The following is a 15047-nucleotide window of genomic DNA, read 5'->3' on the forward strand; positions in this document are numbered from 1 at the left end:
TTTTCCTTGAATTGCACAATAAAATTGGAGAAAAAAAGAGATAAAATTGTATGTATCAGTTTTTTTTTTTTTGACTCGCTTCCAATTCCCAGAGGCCTCAGTTTTGTAACTGGGCTCTGATACCACTTGTCATGGGTCCCGATTTTTTTTTTTGTTAATATTGTTTTATATATAATATATAACGGACCCACCTAACAACGATTCAACCCACGGTAACTTTACATTTACAAGGGTTGACATTCTAAGTACGCCCATATATTTACACCCTCGAATTCTGTCCCATGGTTTAATTTCATTTGGCCGATGAGTAAAGACCGTATCGCCTTCCACACAGGGTTATCTGCTCAACCAGACCTACAGGAGATTGTCATGAATCTCAATCGTCCATTTGTGTATATTTGACAGATGTCCTCAGATTGTCATTGCATAATTGATTAATCCGGTTGTATGGTTTGTGTGCATTTACTGTCTGTCCCGCCTGGCACATGGCGTGGGCAGACAACAACTATCTCCTCGGGATCATCCTAGCATCTACGACTATGCGGCTTGGACGTCGATCCAACGGCTGTAATGAGGATCCATCGGTTTACCCTACCCTCGTGCCAACAGCCAGTCTCATTTTCGTGTGGAAGGCTCTGGAGAGTTGCTCCTTCCCCCGTTTCGTCTACAGGCTTGTTCTGTTCGGTTCCAGAGTCTTTTCTGCTGAGGTGAGGGTGCATGGGAGGGTTCTGAAGCTTCGCCTGGTCATCGAGCTGCAATACCAGGTACAGTAAGAGGGTTTCCTTATGCAACTTATTCTATTTCATTCAAGGGTGATAACTGGTTCATGCTTAACTAATCTCAGCTTTAACCCTATGGCCATGATTCGCAGGTATTTCCGGCCAGTACTGTTTGCAGTTGGCGCTGGACGATGAAGCATTCTTCGGCCTCAATGCCTGCCCAGAAATCACCGATATGCAACAACATATGCTTGCTTGATAAAGCATTTTTGCTATTAGGACACATAGGCTGGCTAAGTCTAGGTCTTTTCTTTGATGCTCAGATTTTCGTGGCTCGCATGGCCCACTGGAGTGACCCAGTTTGGGTCTCGGCGTCTATTCCTGTTACGACTGTCTACTATGTGTAATTTTCTACTATGTAACAGAACCTTAGGAAAGAAGTGGCTGTTGAATTCCTCATTTTGTTTTATTGAGCCATTCGGCCAAGTATGTAAATTTCTGCCGATACCAGTAAGCCCCTTTTTAGAATTTCTGGGCGGCCTCTTAATATATTGTATATTTTGTTCTACTGTACAATGACTTACAGGGTTTACTGTCTATTAGTTGTTGGGCTCATACTAGGCTATATTTATTAGTCTCATGGGATGGAAATTATCGTTATCACCATATGTTTCTTTAATGGTTTATGTTCTGTTCCTATTACTCAACTGTTAATGTTGTTGCCGCATTGTTTGTAATGTAGCAATGGAAATGAGTTAACTTCGTTTCCAGGAATGTTATGATTATGCTGTTAGCAGGAAGTTCTGTCTGATATTGAGCTCTACAGTTTGTCGTGTTTCTCTGGCAATTCCTAATTATCGTATGAATGCTATTGTACATTACAAATGTCGATTTATGGTATAAATATCAACTCACAGTTGAATGTCATTAGCTGTTTTTTTTTTTTATCTATATATATTGAGAAGAGGATTGTCTTCGAGTCAAGACCCGAGCTTCATCTCAGCACTACACGCTTGAGACGCTGTCTCCAGTCAATCATTAAATCCTCCTTCCGGGTTATCTTTGTTTGTCTGGCGTTTTCATGACCAATGTCTTGGGGCTTCTGTTACCCTTCTTGTAACTAACCCTTCATGTGGTCTCTCCAGGTTAACCCTCGCCGGTTCCTCACAAGAATATCTGCTTCCCGGAGTGAAAGAATCTACTTCATGTCTGGCTGTTCGGTGAACTATAACTAAGGTTATTGTTGTTCCACCCTCGTCCCACAGCATTGAGTTTTGGGGTAACTTTTCTTACTTCCCCGCTCCCTAATTCCAACACTAAATCTTGTCTGTTTCCGAGCGATGTATCTGGTAAATGCCAGAGGTGTCTTTGTTATAACTACAGGGTGATACCCTCGTGTATAGCCGCTCATATGTGCATTGGTCCAACCCTAACAGACCGCCATACTATTTTACAATATCGAGTTGGTAACCACCCACCCATAGGGTTTCAGGTATCCCTCACCACTGTACTTTCTTATATCTCTCTCCAGAGGAGATTTCTATGGATGTCTGACAGGTTACGTTTTTATTTAACCTCTTAGGAATTTACAACTTTATATCATAGAATCTGCAATAAAGACACTTTCAATGCAATTTCCATAACATAGAATTTCACAGTGAAGATCTCTCGATACAGTTTCCATCACATAAAACTTACAGTAAAGATATTTCAATACAGTTTCCATCACATAAACTTACTGTGAAGATATTTCAATACAGTTTCCATAACAGTGTACAGTGAAATAATTCTATATGTCTCTTTCCTACCCAAACTATATGCAGAATGATTAAGGGTATTTTTCCACTTACCTGTAATGCTTGTAACTTACAAATGCTCCAGAAGCTGGACCCCCCTCCGTTCCTCCGCTTCTGATTCACCTCCCAACCTTGAGATTCGTCTTTCGAGACCAGAATCTCCCCCCTAGCTCTTGCCGGACCACAGCCCTCAGCAAGTTGCTCAAAACAGTGAGCAGGCTATCTGGTCATCACCAGACTTAGCCACCAGAATACCTCTGTCTTTTTCTTTTTTTTCCTCGCTTTTCCTGCCTATCCCCACAACGCAGACTAACCTCTTCCTCCCCTTTCCCCCAGGAAACCTTCCTGGTTAGGGGAGGTGGTTAGGATTGCATTTCATGCAACTGTTTTTCTCCAATTTCCCCCTCAGAAGTTGCCAACATTTTTAAGAGACCATTTTCTCATCATAAAAAAAATAATCATAATAATAATAATAGTAATAATGTTGTTAAATTCCAAAACACTTAATAATGTCATATTCAGTTTAACCATAGTAAATTTAAATATTACATTTTTCCTGGGGCATTACAGAGATGTTATCCACAAGCATTGTAGCATATTACTCTCTTGGCTGGGATTTTCAATGCCGAAATTCTCCCCGTTCTTTGTCTTGTCCCATTTACGAGTAGAAAACGGGGTAGGGTGGGCAGTGGGCCATTCTTGAGACATGGTCGGTCTCCATATCCCTTCTGGATTTTCACTCCACCCTCTCCATTGCCTCACATACCCAGTATGGTTAACAGGCCCCTGTCGAGGCCATGCAAATGGGCTTAGCTTCAGCCCGACAATTTTCTTTCGTGGTATGCCATTCCATTCCCCTTTGCCTAATAAGCCAGAGCCATTCCTCTGCTCTTGTCATTCCCGTCCTCCCCCACAGGGAACCTAGCTAGTTTCTTAGCATGATTATTACTCATAGAACCCCATAGCTTTCCGTGGTTGCAACCACTAGTCCATCTGCCAACCTAACATGTTAGCTGCCCTTTGCTACCCTCAGCCTCCAATGGCGAGTGGCTACTTAACCATCCCCAACAACCAACCTCTCTCAGCCTCCCATTATTAAATTAAATGATGAAATTATATTAATGTAAAAAATTTAATATTAATAATTTTTTTTTAATATTAAATTTATTAATTTTGGATTAATATAATATTATTAATTTTAAGATAATATAAATTTCTTATATTATAATATATACTAGCAGAACCACATTAATAAATGTGATTGATGTTTGCCATAAGCTTGAACAAAAGTGTCATTAACACAAAAAGAGTAATACAAGTTGACTCAAATATGTTAATTTTATTTAACTTAATTTTTTTATAAATCTAACATAATAAAATATATAATATTTTTAAAATCCTCAAGTAATCATAACCTAAAGCTACCTTTAAAGAAATCAAACCTAAACAACTTCAATTAGAGGACATGAAACAAACTATGTATCTTTGGTGGCTTGAACATTAATGTTTTGGAAATTTGTAAACAATATTTCCATGGAAAATTAGCATTTGCCCCCTAAGTACATATACAACGCACATTTGAAATATTGTATTCTAAATATGTATTATATGTAAAAAAAAATGTTGTGGGACATCAATATATCTATATATATATATATAAACAAAATATTTTAATTATCAAAAAATTTAAAACTTTTGAAATATAGAGTGAGAGAGACTGAGAGAGAAGAGCAAGAGAGAGGGGGGGACACAAAGACAGCAATAGGGAGAAGAGGAGAGAGTGGAGGAGAAAGAGAGGCAGCTCGAAAGATGGAGTTGGAGGAAAAGATAGGGAAAGAAGAAGTTCAAGACATATAGAGAGAGAAAGGTGGAGAGAGAGAGACAGAGTGACGATGGAGAGAGTGTGTATGTTTGGGGGTGAGATAGTCAATAGATTTGTAGGACGAAGCTAGAGAGAGAGAGAGTGAGTGAGTGTTACACAATATTTTGTCTCACTCCCCATCTCGTATCTTGAAGTGTTGAACTTTGTGCCGTTAATTCCACAAATGTCGCAAAATGATCAAAGTTGTTAGTGTATTCATTATTAAACATCTTCATAAGTATCCCTAAAGAAAAGAAGAAAACTTGCCTTGAAAGAATTCTGGAGAAATTTGTCAAAAACCTTGTTTTTCAAGATCAACCCGTTTTGCATGCCTAATGACCCATGTTGGTAACTTGTTGAACTATATAGTCCTAACACTATCAGCGCGACTTTTATCAGGAAAACCCATGTTGAACTTCTTTAGGCAGTTTTTCCCAAAATGGAGGAGAAGCTTCTCTTACTAGAAATCTCAAGAATGATGAGCTAATTACAGGTGAATGCGAATTGGAATGTGACCTCCCATTCCTGGTCCTTGATCCTACTTTCATTGATATTTACTTGATCCTACTTTAATGGATCTTTCCCTTGAGATGTGGAATGTATCCCTCCTTTCATGGATCCTTAACTCCCTCTCCTTCCCTATAAATGAGATCCCTACTATCCACTAATGGTGGGTTATTGATTGGTTGCCTTCCTAGTGTTGAACTATGCCAAAACGTTGCCCATTTTGCTAAGGAGAAAGGAGTGCTTGAAGCTTAAGGCTAGGACTTGGAAAATCACCTAAATGTGGCTTCCAAAGTCAAGGCTTAAGTGGTTGTAATGCTCCCTTTGCCATCTATTAATAATAAATTATGTGTTTTCTTTCAATAAATGTGTCAATTATTGCTCATTTAGTGTAATACTCCTTGATCTGTTACATGGTTTATATTGGAATGAATTTTTCTATGTATATGTTTGTTGTCTCCACATGATCTTCCTTGCAGGTATTCATCTATAACGGTGAAGAGGAGATTGAAGTTAGAAGCGAAAGAATCAAGGACAACACCAATGGATGTTAGCATCAAAGTGAGGTAGGTCATCTATCCTCCTTTGTGTTTTCTAGTATAAACTAGGAAATTTTACATATATTTGTCTTTGTTTGTTGCTACATCCTCGTATATGACTAGAGGAATCGTTTCTATCCACATAAGGGATTGCCAACACAAAAAAATGGCGACTCTATTAGGGAGCTTATAACCCTTCAAACCTCGTTTTATGTTTGGTCTTTTTGATTAGTTCGGCCAACCTCCTAGTGATCTGTAACTTAGGTTCATTATGGGTCTGCATTCTGAGTAGTATGTTCTTTAGAGTGTCAATACTAGATCTCTCTTTGAATTTATTTTCATTTTCCTAAGTCTTTCTCGCCCAATGCGTTTTTCTAAGAAACAATTGCATTGCCAGCCATGATTTTACCCAGTACAGTCACGCTTGTACCTCTGTGTCACACAGTCTACCTGCATTGATCCATAAAAATCGAGAATTTTTATGGTTTTTACCAGTAAGATCTAGTGTATCATGATCTTTGAAGTGTCCTCCTACTTGGTGTGCATAGAATTGTCCATTATTTTTGTTGATTTCTTATTGGTTGCAAAATTTGATCCCATTGTTTGAAGTAGTGAAAGTGAGTTTGGTTGGATCTTTAGTTCTTTGGGTTAATTGAATTTACTATTTGTTGCTTAAATGTGTGGAAGGAATACTAATTTTATGCTCGCTAAAGCATAATTAGTTCTTTTGAAAACCATAAAAGAAATGGCATTTGCATTTGCTTAGCTTTCATCTCAAAGTTTACTTTTCGAAATTTCATTAGATTACATTGCATTGAAAAGTCATTTTTGGGATTATCATTGGTGGATGCATTGGAATACTGAACGTGAAAGATCTAGTTAGAAATCTTTGTTTGTTGCATACTTGGTTGTTGTATCAATTTTTGCACTTATTCCATACACTAGATAACTTTCATTGAAATGAAAAGGATTTTTTTTTATATTAATTGCATTGTAGGTGTGTTAAGGTGACATCTATTTTTTCACCTCGAAACCGAAACATAATTCGAGGTCAACTTTAAAAATAATCTCAATTAACCTAAGGAGCATTTGGAACATTAACAAAAACATATAGAGGTCTAAGCTAGAGATGTGCTTCGACATCGTTAAATGTAGGAGCTTCCATTGTTTGCCAACGTTGCATTTCGAGGGTGAAATCTCGTTCCATGTACGAAAGTGTATAGGACTGTTCTCCAATACATTCAGGTATATCGGAGGCGCTCCATGCATGGTAAGTATATGGGAACGCTCTCATCAAATGGTTACATATTAGACAACAATAACTACCATTTAAGTTACCGATCTATAACATCTGAGTGATTTACTTTTTATTATTTATATGGATAAATTAATAAATCGAAGAGATTATAAACATGAGTTATATAACTAGTTTTCTAGAAAATCTCCACATTTAGAAGAGAGTATAAACATGATTTATGTAACTAGTTTTCTAGAAAATCTCCACATTTATATTAGATATATACTAAGATTATATAGATACAACAGAGTTAACCCAGTTAACAATTAAATAACTATAGTGTCTACATAGTTTAATATTTTTTTCACAATAATACGATAAAATCATTATAATTTAGAACATGAAATCCACATAAACACTTTAGCTTTTGCAAATTAATGTGTTTAGAATATGGAAGGCAATGTGTGCCTCAATATTCTGTGTGAAACCTGTCCTGAATATCAACACCATCATTTATGGGTTGGATCATCTCTTCACACTAAGTTTCTTGATTTCTACATATTTTCAAAGCATAGCATATTATTGATGCTAATGTCTCATTACAAAGAATTTGCACTTACCTTTTGAAGATTGTGGGGCTACCTTCTATTATGATATCTCTGGTATATGGATTTTATTTTTAGTTATTGATTTAAATTCTATTAAAAATTTGTATTTATGTCCAAATATAATACTTACCATGGTGAGTGTGATATTGATTGCAGCAACCAAATCATGAGGATATCCTTAACCAGGAAATTGCTGTTGTGATGAGAGATAACCCAAAAGTGTTAAGAAGCAATGTCAAAAAGGCCATGGCAGGGGGTTATGTGGGATCTACTTATTTCTCAAAATATATGTAATACTAGAATTTTTTTAATGGGTTCAAGCGTTACTGTGTGGCTTTGAACTTCAAAACTGAGATATGAAAGTTCTCTATCATCTTTGGGGTATAAAAGGTCTTTATAGTCTTTCCACTATAAAAGTTATGTATCTTTTAATCTTTTAAAATGAGCCTAAGCTATGCGAATTTTATAGAAAATCTGTGCTATAATATTTCTTCTTTTTTTTTGTCCTAGGAAGAATTGAGTGAGCTTACGAGAATGAAATGTGCAGAAGAAAGGTATTCAATTTCCTTCATTTTGTATGATAGGAATGATGATAATGCTCCTCGCTTTCAGGGATTCTTGGAGCAAACACTCATGCAACAGAAGGTCCATTTGTTTGTGATCAATACTAGGAAAAAATACATTATATGCAACAAAACATATATTATTGTAGAGAAGGAACTACTGGTGATATCAGATATGATTATATTCCAACTGGAATTGCACCATTATGCAACTGGTTAAAAAGAAAGGGTTGTACTTGTCACTTCTCTTACCATTCTCAAATCTCATATTTACAGTTACTAATGTGATGTGAGTGTTGGCTATGTAGTAACCAGTGTATGTTCAACTTAAAATTGGACTTGCTTTGCAACAATTTATCTAAGAGATTTCTTTTATATTGCGTTAAATGTGGACTTCACCAGAAAAATTGTGTGGTTAGAATAATTTTCTAATTACCATTAACTATAAGAACAACCCTTCTTGTGTTGACTAATCTCTGCATGTGAAAAGGCCTTCATGATTGATTGTTTTTTTTAGGAATTTCTTAGATTGTGGCTCTGTTTGATATTTTGTCTTGTGTTCAAGTTGTCTTGGTTGCAGGTTATATAGATTACAGATTCAAGTGATTGTGTTTTTTTTCTTTTTAGTTGATTCCATGACCATTAATAAGAAAGAAAAATATGCTTATATGAAAATAGGTCAAAAACCTCATAAAAATTCATAGAAACTCTTTTATATGTTGAAGGAAGATGCAGAATGAGAGAGCGAGAAGAAAGGTGATCAAATTTTCATCTAAAAATCAGAAATAATATGTAGATAAATGTCTCTTATGCAGAAATATGTGGAGAGGAGATGCTTGCATCTAACAAACAGGTATCATTGCTTCTATTACCAATGAAAATCCTACTCTATTGTCATGTGTGGATGATGAGGAGAGGCTCCAAATTGAGGATGGGGATTTTGTTTTTTCTCTGATGTTAAAGGTATGAGTGAGCTCAATGATGGCAAACCAAGAAAAGTGATGAATGTTAGACCATATTCTTTCCACCTGCAAGAAAACACCACCAACTGTATCAATAATATCCATATTTATCATTCCTAATTGTTATAGCTCAATTCTACAAAGTTTAAATTTCAAAACAAAATTGCATAATTTTTTTACTTCTTTCTTCTGTGCTACTCTTTATTATGCTACTGCCTTACGATGTTTCCTTTGCAACATGTGGTGCAATTGCTAATTGTACCACTACGTGAAATTTGAGTTTTTCTAGCACTCATATGTTATTATGAAATTTGAAATTTTTAACATTGATAAGTTATTTGTCGTCCAAAATATAGTGTATATGACTAAGGTATTGTATGTGTTGAGTACCTTATCAATGGGATTTTCTTTATAAAATTTGTAGAATTTTAGTGCTAATTTTTATTTAAGTTAATGTATACAGTACTATGTTATCCTGTAAAGTCCCTATGAAGACATGAATCTATGCTGTTTTGGAATATCATTTACCCTGATATTCAATTTTTGGAAGTCATCAATGTGCTCTACCATTGAACCCTTTTGTTTGAGATTCATCAATTGGCTAAAGAAGGTGATTTTATTTGCTTCCTCATAATGTGCAATCATTTCCTCCGTAAAAATTGACCAAGTGACAAGTGGTTTACGAGAACAAAGCCATCGATACCATACAAGCTGATTCGATTCTAAATATAAAGATGCACTGCATACCTTTTTTGTGTGTACACATTATGGAGATCAAAATATTGCTCAATATGTAGTATCCATGTTACGGGATCCTTGCCATCAAACTTCCTCATATCGATTTTTGGAATATGGTGGGTCTTCAATCCCACGTTACAGTCTATGAAATCCTGATTAACTTTTCGTTTGTTCTCATCATGAGTTTACTCTACTACCTTTTTTTCGTTAGGAAGCATTTGTTATAGAAAATTTGTCAAGTATTTCTTCAAATATTCAATGTTTCCTTTCAATTTTTCTTCTATACCATTGATATTAGATTCTGTTACCTTTTTTGAGAGCGAAATTTGTTTCACTTGGTCTCACAATTTTGATATATCATGTTGCATTTCTTCCTCTTCTACATGTGTCATAGTAGAGCTTTGAGGTTGCTTAATAGGTGTTTCCATTTTCTTTCTTCAGGGCATCAATTAATTATAATTATGCTTCACTATTCCCTTTGAATCACTTCAAACTATTTTTTCAAAGAAAACTTATGGAAATTTTTAAAACTACACACCTTTTTTTTTCACTTTATAGGAGCTCGATATTGAATCTGTTGTAACTCTGTAATTTTGGATCTCCAAGGTCTGAAATTTATTCTTGTGGTATCCCTATGAGTTCTCTTTCCAACCCAACAAGACTGATTGAGATTGGATTCTTCAAGAATGATTTATTCTCAATATCCCACGATGACCTGATTATAGACTGGTTTAGTAGATCGAACTTGTGCGGAGTGCCATGTGTCACTGTTTCGACCTTCAACCTTGAAAAAGATACCAAACAAACTAAATTCTGTCCTATTTCTGTTAAATTTTACGAAATTTGAATCTGATGCTAAGAGAGAAAGTTATGATGCTTTTCCCAAGGCCACCTCTTTGAGACAAAATTGTGGATCATGTAGAAAACTTCATTGGATCATTTATCCGAAAATATAACAAACCAAGATCTGAAATTTTGACATGAAGTTCATCAGGATTTCGACTCCTTGTGATAATTTTTTTAGCTTTTGAACCTTTGTAGACAAAACATTATAGCGAAAATTCCATGATGACTTATTTGCATCATTGAAACCCTAGAATCCAAAGCTCTGACACTAAATGTTATGCAACCAACTCACAAAATAGAAGAAGAGATAGATCAACAACTTCAAAATTAGCCTCTTTGAGGGGGAAACCTCCTTTACATTACACAAATGAATAATTATTGGATGATACAAATGACAAGGCCTCCTTTCTATATATAGGAGTCTAAGGGGTCACAATATAATCAGAGCCTACATAACAATAATATTGTAAGGGAACAACAATAACAATAGTGGGCTTCTATGGGGCACAATAATAACAATATGGGGACTACATGGGAACAAAAATACAATAAGGGGGTTGCACTAATAATAATAAGGGGCTACACTAGTAGTATATGGACCTAATATTATGGAGATGCATTCCAGGAAGCCTTCTCTAACTTGTGTAAAGTTATAAAAATATGCATTGAAATGAATCTCTCCTCAAGTTTGGAAAAATGTGAACTTTTTATGAATGTAGGGATTTTTCTAGGCCACTTCTTCTCTAAGGAAGGGATTCGAGTTGACCCTAACAAGATTTCCATTATCAAATGATTCCTTGTTCCTATGAAACAAAGGGATATAAGGATCTTCCTAGGACTAGTTGGATATTATAGGAGTTTTTTCAAGGATTTTAGTAAAATGCCCTCACTTTTATTTGGTTTGCTAACAAAAAATCCAAATTTTTGTTGGACAGACTAGTGTCAGAATCAAGTGAAGAACTCAAGGAGAATTTGACAACAACACCAATTCTTAGGGGCCCAATTTGGCCTTTCCTTTTCATATTCACACAGATGCATCCGAGAAGGATGTAGGGGCATCGTTGGAAAATTGGAAGGTAAACTGCCTTATTCTATCTATTTCATTAGTAAGAATTTGACCAAGGTTGAACTCAACTATATAGTCACTGAAAAGGAACTCATGTCTGTTGTCCATTCCTTGAACAAATTTAGAAGTTACATTACAAGGTACCAAGTTTTTGTGCACACTGACCATGCAACCATTAAGTATTTAATGAACAAACCTGATGTCCATGCTAGGATCATTAGGTGTTTATTTCTATTGCAACAATTTGATATGACCACTGTTGACAAGCCAGGAAAATAAAATTTTGTGACAAATTTCTTATCTAGACTAACCTTGCTTGTAGGAAATGAAGAGATGATAGATGATCAACTCTCATATGAGAACCTCTTCACCATATCGTTGCTATCACCTTGGTTTTCCGGCATAGAAAACTTCTTGGTTGTTGGACAATTTCCTCCCAATCGTTCCTCAAAGGAAAGGAGAAAAATGTCTAGAAAAGCGCCCCTTACACTTAGATTGGGGGAAGCCTTTTCAGATTGGGACCAGATCAAATTTTAAGGAGGCGTGTAAGGAAAGATGAGGTATTTGATATCCTCTTAGCATGTTATGATGGACCTTGTGGGCTACATTTTTTTTCCAAGAGGGAAACCTTCAAAATTATCCAAGCATGATACTATTGACCTACCCTGCATCAAGATGCTAGGATGGACATTTTTGGATGTGATGAATGTCAAAGAATGGGGAATCCCAAATAAAAGGATGAACTGCCACTCCAAACTCAAGTGTATCTTGAGCCATTTGAGAAGTGGGGCATGGATTTCATTCAATCTATTTATCCTCAATTTGGAAAAAATAGGTATATTATTGTATGCAAGTATTATCTAACAAAATGGTTTGAAGTGAAGGAAGTCAAACTAGCAAGTAAACAAAGGTAGAAAAATTCCTAAGGGAGAACATCTTCTATAAATTTGGCTTGCCAAGGGAACTATTCATTGACCAAGGGACACAATTCACTTCTAATTTGATAGAGGACATGATGAAGCAACATCACATAAGGCATATAAAGTCCACCCCATATCACCCTCAAGTAAAAGGGTAAGTGGAAGTGACAAATAGGGCATTAAAAGTCATATTGACCAATGTTGTTAATAGCAGCAAGAACGATTGATAAACCAAACTTGTGGAGGCCACTTGGGCCTACAATACTACATGGAAGAACACCACTAGATTCACCCCCTTCGAGCTGATTTATGGTAAGAAAGCATTGTTGTCCATTGAATTTGAATATAACACCTTAAGAATGGCATCAAAACTTGATCTTGAAATCATTATAGCTCAGGAGGAGAGGCTGCAACAGTTGAATGCCCTTGATGAATTTAGGCTACAAGATCTTATGCATACTGAAGTTGTTCAATTGCAGAGAAAGCTTTGGAATGACATAAATATAATAAGGAAGACCTTCCAGAAAGGTGATTGGGCCCTCTTATATGACTCTAGATTCAATGACTTCAAAGGGAAACTGATGACAAGATGGTTAGGTCCCTGCCTAGTGGAAAAGTTCCCTGACAATAGATATGTTCAGATCCAAACAATTGAGGAGGAGAAGATCCCACTTTTGGTCAACGGTTATCGGTTGAAACTCTACAAGAAACTTGTGTCAAAGGAGGAATTTACCTCTTCAATAAGAAGAGAAATGGATTTGATTGGGAGCCTCAAATATCTCAATCCATTCAACCCTTGATAAATAGAGAAATAAGAAAGGAAAAAAGACAAAAAAAAAGGGAAAAAAGTATAAAAATCCCCATGTGAAAATCTCCATGAGGCACTTGAGGCCAACTTTTGGGCTGAAAACCTCCATGAGGCAGCCAAAGAGTCTGAAAAAAGAAGAAGGAAATAGGGAATAAAAGATCCCCAAGTGAAAACCTCCTTTCAGGAACTTGGGGTAGTCCTAGTAGGTTGAAAACCTCCTCTGAGGCATTATTCATTCTAACATTTTTGTAGGCACAACATGGTTCCAATGAGAGTCAAAGAAGGTTAGAAAAATTAAGGAAGCATCACCAAAAATTAGCCTTCGCACATGTCCATTCAACTCTCTGTGTCCACTCCATCCATCCATTAACATTTTCCAAGCTTCTCTCATGATTTCTTAACCCCTCTCCATTTATTCTATCAATTCCCTCAAATGCTACATGATACTCCTGTACTGATCTGGGATACTGATCAACATGAAAAGAAGAATCAAATTTGAAGTTTTCCACTTTAGGACAAGGGAGGGGACCCATAAGAGTCCAATCATTCAACCATTCCATTAAATATCACTTTTTACACTACTATTCCACCCACCATCCCTTAAAAACCTAATCCTTCATCTTCTTTCCATCCATTTCAATCACAAAAAAACTCCCTAACCTCGATTAGAAACCTTTCCATGATTTATCAATTTTTTTGAAAAGCAACACTCATTGAAAATTGTGATCCTAAGGGGTCTATGTGGCTGCTATAGGAAGACACACAGTCCTATAACACTACATAAACCCTACAGGATCATAGTGAGGCATCACACATATATTTTTTAGCATTATGAAGTTTCAAGACTAGGCTCCAACACTAGTCCTAAGTAGCTACAAGATCCCTGGTAGACTTCTACAAGATCATGGATCACCAACAATGTTATGCTCTTGACTTGCGGGAGATTCCAAAATACCAAATATGTGAAGAAATACAACCCAGAACACCGAACAAAATGAGAAAAACAACAAGTATTTTATTATTTAGAGATGAAAGCAATGTTCACTTGCCTCTTTGAGGGGGAAACCTCCAACAGAGAAGAGATTGATTACAAAATATGACTTGATGATCTTTCCCTTATAACTACGACTATTTATAGCTAAATTACCTTCAACAAACTAATGACTAGTGGTCCTTTTCATAACATGGGTTAACCACTTTTTTTATTAATTATGGCCCGTTGCAACTAATTGTGGTCACTTTCTTAAATGCAGGTCAACCACTTACAATTATTAATATGGGCTTTATTGACTCTTTAAATAACTATAACTATGAATTGACCCTATTACATAGATAAAGGGGTTAGGGTTGGACCCTAACATGCCCTCCCCCATCAAAAGTAGCCTTGTCCTCAAGGCTGAAGCTGCGGAAACTGTTGAAGAATAGTGGCTGGTTCCCAAGTCGCATCTTCTAGAGAGGTGTATTTCCACTTGACGAGGACTTCCTTGATCGTGTGGCCACGCAGATGTCATTCTCGCATATCGAGGACCTGGTCATGTTGGAGCTAGAGTGACCCTTCTTCATCCAATTCAGGTAGACTGGTTTGAATTCTACAATTATTCCCCACCACTTTCTTGAGGCATGATACATGGAAGACTGGATGGATTTTTGAAGTTGGTGGCAAGGCTAGCTTGTAGGCTACTGCTCCAATGCACTGAAGTATTTGATAAGGTCCGTAGAATTTTGAAGCTAATTTTTGGCATCCCTTTTCTTTGAGCAATGTTTGCTTATATGGTTGTATCCGCAGGAAAACCTGATCCCCTTCTTGAAATGTGCACTCTGAATGATGTTGGTATGCCTATCGCTTCATTTGATTCTGAGCTTGATGGACATTATCTTTG

The sequence above is a fragment of the Pinus tabuliformis genome, chromosome 1_1 (assembly GCF_031772625.1).
Source record: "Pinus tabuliformis cultivar Carrire ecotype Pingquan chromosome 1_1, CPIR1, whole genome shotgun sequence".
Taxonomy (NCBI): Eukaryota; Viridiplantae; Streptophyta; class Pinopsida; order Pinales; family Pinaceae; genus Pinus; species Pinus tabuliformis.